We start from the raw sequence: 5,000 nt of genomic DNA on the forward strand, positions 1-5,000 counted from the left end.
TCGAGGAACAAAAAATAAAAAAGACTTTTTGCTGGGCCGGGAAAAATGAAATTTTATTTTAGAAAGGGAAAGTTGTTTTTTTTAGGGCTTTTCCCTTTTACCCATCTGTTTTATTTTTTAAAAAAATTTTTTCCTTTTTTTTTTTCCCCCATGAAAATTTTTCGGGGGTTAAATTTTCATCAAAGTTTTTTTACATTTAAAATTATTACAAAAAAATTTTGAACCAAAAGATTGGATTTTAGAAATCCCTATCTTCCATTAAAAAATTTCCAGGACGAAGGCCAGGGGGAAAAAAATTTTAAATACCACTAAAGGGGGGTCCCAAAACCCTTTTTGGGAAAAGTTTTCTTTTAGGGAAAAAATTTGGGAAAAATTATGTTTTGTTAAAAAAAAGAAAAAAGGAAAAAAATATTTTTTCCCTTTTTTTTCCCAAAATCCACAATTTCCAATTTAGGGGGTTGATTTTTTTGTTTTTTAAAAAAAAAATTTTTTTTAAAAAAAAATCCATTCCTAAGAAAAATTTTAATTTTTAATTAAAAAAGGGAAAACCAATCCGGGGGCCCTCTTTGTTGACCCGGAAGGTTTTTAACCCCTTCGGGGGTTTTAATTTTTTTCCCCCCATTTTGGGGCTTTAGGGGACCCTGGTTAATCCCCGTCTTTCTTTTCCCTGGTAAATTGGTTTTTTATTTCCCAAATTCCCTAAAAATGTCCCAAAGGGGGAATAAAGGGGTTTTAAATTTTTTTTTTAAAAAAATTTTTCCGGAAACAAAAAAAAAGTTCGGGGTTTTTTTTCTTTGGAGGGGGGGAATGGTGGGCCGTATTTCGGGTCAGGGGTGTTCATTGAGAGCAATTTTCATTTTGAGAAAAAAATTTTTTCATTCACCTTTTAAAGGGGAAAAACTCTTTAAAAATTTTTGGAAAGGGGCCTTTAAAAGGTTTTTAAACAAAAAGTTAATTTTGGGTTTTTGAAACGGGGAATCTCCCATGGCCAAAATTAAAGGACTAATTGTTTTCAATAAAAAGAAAAATCAGAAAGGGCCCCTTTAAAAATATTTTCATTTGGGAAATTTCCCAAAAAAAAAAAAAAAGAAAATTGAAAAGTTTTCCTAAATTTGGGGGTTTTACCCAGTTGAAAATGGACCCCTTTTAAATTTTTTAATCGTTTTAAAATTGAAAATTTTTTTTTGATTTTACTGGTTAAACTAATTTTTTTGAAAGCGTTTTTTAACAATAAAAAAAATTTTTTTAAATTTAAATTAAAAAAACCCCAAATTGAAAAAGTAAAAGGACTTCGGGGTTTCCCCCAAAAAAAGGATGTTTTTTTCAGACGAATGAGATTTGGGGTTTTAGATCATAACAAAAATTTGGGGAAAAATTTTGTTTTGGGAACAAATTAAAAAACCCTTAAAATTTTAAAAGGTCTAATTATTTCAAAAAAGGGAAAAAAAAGGAAAAATTTTTTTAAAAATTTAAAAATAAAGGGGTTTTTTTTTAAAAAAAATACAAAATTGAAATTAAAGGGTTTTATAAAATTTGGGGGGATTAAAGAGAAAAAAGAAGGAGGGATGGAGGAAAAGGGGTAAAAGTAAAAGTTGGAGGTTAGATTTGGATATTTAAAAATATTTGGGGGGGAAAAAAGAAAGGATTGCACTTTCACGGCCCGGGCTTTTTTGCATAAATTTTTTTTTTATAAAAAAAAAGGGACTAAATCTTCTTTGAATTTTACAACTTTCACTTGGGGGGTTTTTTCCCCCATTCTTTTTTCCCAAATAATAAGTTTCTATTTGGCAAATTTTTCCCCCCCGTTTAAAATTTTTTATTCAAAAATTTTTTCCAAAAAAACTGGGGTTTTTTTAAAAAAATTTGGGGAAAGAAAAGTTAATTTTCCAAAAACAAAAAGTTTTATTTAAAACCAAAATTTCCACCAAAAATACAAATAATAAATCTCCCCTTTTATGTAAAACCCCCACCCCAAAAAAACAACCCCTACAAAAAATTTCATTAAAAAAAATTAACCCAACCCCAAAAAGGAAATTTTTTTCAAAAAAAAAAAATTTTAAAATTTTGGAAAAAAAAGAAAACGCTAACATGAATTATCTAGAGGCAATAAGAAACACGCATATTGAAAGAATACAGCGACATTTCCACGGTACCCTGCCCATTGTGCGTTTGCAATTTTTTATTTCTTTGTTTAGCCGCGAATATGGAAAAATTAACTTATTAATGCACTATTAGTCTTACAACATCCGGCATAGCCTCTAGCCAGTACTCATTCCATCACCTTAGAATTCGTTGATTTCTCACATTAATCTTTACTTATTCCAGCCAAGTGACCATCTCAACGTACTCATTCCTGACCCCTCAACTTAATTATCTTGTTTCTTTTGTTGTAACTTCTGTTTCTAGTCCATATAACATTGCTGGTCTTACAACTGGTGTATATATTTTCCCCTTAAATTCATCAATTCGGTCGATGTATACTGTTCAAAAATACTATCCCCCCCCCCCAAAAAACAAAACCCCAAAAAACCCGCCTTACTACCACAACCTCCATCGCTGCCACTACAGCTAAAACAATACCAACACATAATCAACACTCTCACCGCCACTACATCAGTTCTGCTACAGACCACACCTACTTCACATCTCTTTCACTACCACGACCACTACAACGACAGCCAAATCACATTAACCACAACCACAATTATTCAACGCACCCACCCACCACATCATCACTGCCACTTTTACTTAACCACAAACTTCATATCATGGATACAGTAGTATGCTGAAACCTTGGAACACAACCTCATTGAAGTCTAAACATATAGGAATAACACGATGAGAAAATTATCTGGTTACTATGACCAATGGTTTAAAGCTTGAAGCTCAACATTGACAGAACAGCTTACTTCCTCAGTAACCTTACAGAGCCCTGAGTTCCATGAAGCTGGGACTTATTCCTTTTGTTTGTTTTTCTTGCGTTGAATGGACAATAAAGGGTATGGAGAAGTGCCATGAAAACAGAGAAGAGAGAGAGAGAGGGGGGGGGAGGGGAAAGGCGGGGGGGGGTTAGTGACAGTTGCATTAACTAACAGAGCTATCCATCCATTGCTCATTGCCTTAGAAAGGTCCAGAGTTCCAGCCTTGCTCGGAGCACAGTTGAGTACTAGGAAAAGGCTCTGTACTCATATTTTCTGACTGTACTCAGTGTAAAATGAGTACTGGTTGTATACAGTGCTGACACTCTCTGAAAAAAGAAAATGTAATAATGCCCTAACACCGTCTATTCTCATTCGAAACATATACGATTTCTGTTGCTAGAGACCTTGTGTAAGCACATTGAGCATGGTTATGGAATATTTGCGCTATATAAAAGTACAAATCAGTGCAACTGCACATCGACCCGCTCACTCGTCTTTGTCTCTGTCACAGCACACAATCTCGTTCTCTCTCTCTCTCTCTCTCTCGTCTTTCTCTCTCTCGTCTGTCTCTGTCTCTCACACACATTCTCTCCTCTCTGTCTCTCTCTCCTCTCTCTCTCTCTGTCTCTGTCTCTCACACACATCTGCTCTCTCTCTCTCTCTCGTCTCTCTGCCTCTCTCTCTCTCTCAGTCTGTCTGTCTCTGTCCACACACACAATTCTCTCACTCTCTCTCTCTACTTGGTCTCGTCCTCTCTCTCTCTCTCTCTCTCTCTATCTGTCTTGTCTCTGTCACACACAATACAATCTCTCTCTCTCTCTCTGTCTCTGTCTCTCACAACTCAATCACTTCTCATCTGTCTGTCTCTGTCTCTCACACACGAATCTCTCCTCTCACACACACACACAAACACTCTCTGTCCTCTATCACACAACAACAATCTCTCTCTCTGTCTCTATCACACACACAATCTCTCTCACACACACACAATCTCTCCTCACATACATACTCCCTCTCACACACACAATCTCTCTCGACAACAATCTCTCTCTCACACACAGTCACACACAATCTCTCTCTCACAAACCCACAATCTCTCTCACACACACAGACACACACACACACCTCTCTCACACAAACACAGTCTTCTCTCTCACACACAATCTCTCTCTCTCACACACATACACACAATATCTCTCACACATCACACAATCTCTCTCACACACACACACACAATATCTCACACACACACAATCTTCTCTCACACATACACACACTCTCACTCACACACGCACACTACAATCTATCTCACACACACCAATCTCTGTCACACACACACTCTCACACACACACACGTCCTCCTCACACACAATAATCTCTCCACACACAATCTCTCTCTCTCACACACACACACAATCTCTCTCACACACATACACCCAAATATCTCACACAGGCACAACAATGGGTCTCTCTCACCACACACGACGCCTCTCTCTCACACACACACACACTCTCTCTCACACACCACCTCTCTCCACACACTACACACAAGCTCTCTCACTCACAACACACAATCTCTCTCCCTCCAAGCACCACAATCTCTCATCACCAACCACAAACACACACTCTACATCACACACACACTCTCTCTGGGTCACACACATACTCTCTCTCACACACACTCTCTCTCTCACTCAACACATAAACTCTCTCTCCTCTCTCACTCAACATACATACTCTCTCTCACTCACACAGCACTCTCTCCAACACACACTCTCTCATACATTACACACAGATCACTCTCATCTCACTCCACACACACACAACACTCTCTCCTCTCTCACACACCTCTCTCACACACACGGCGCACGTCCACTTCTCTCGAATGCCGCCATTTCCCCAAATATTTCACCATTATATATACAAATGCCCTCTCCATTCCCAAATATGTCACCACTATTAATACCAATGCCCTCCCGAGTTCCCAAATAGTCACCACTATTAATACAAATGCCAGCTCCGTTCCCCAAATATGTCCACCACTACTAATCAAATGCCCTCGCATTCCCCAAATATTTC

General features: G+C 37.5%; 1 protein-coding gene across 3 annotated transcripts in view; it reads right to left on the reverse strand.

Annotated features, from left to right (window-relative positions):
- LOC144973735 (uncharacterized) overlaps positions 1–5,000 on the reverse strand; it is an 88,625-nt gene that overhangs the window by 23,053 nt on the left and 60,572 nt on the right. The window lies entirely within an intron of this gene.

Source organism: Berghia stephanieae, chromosome 5, assembly GCF_034508935.2.
Source record: "Berghia stephanieae isolate SIO BIC M18660-M18661 chromosome 5, UCSD_Bste_1.3, whole genome shotgun sequence".
Lineage (NCBI taxonomy): Eukaryota > Metazoa > Mollusca > Gastropoda > Nudibranchia > Aeolidiidae > Berghia > Berghia stephanieae.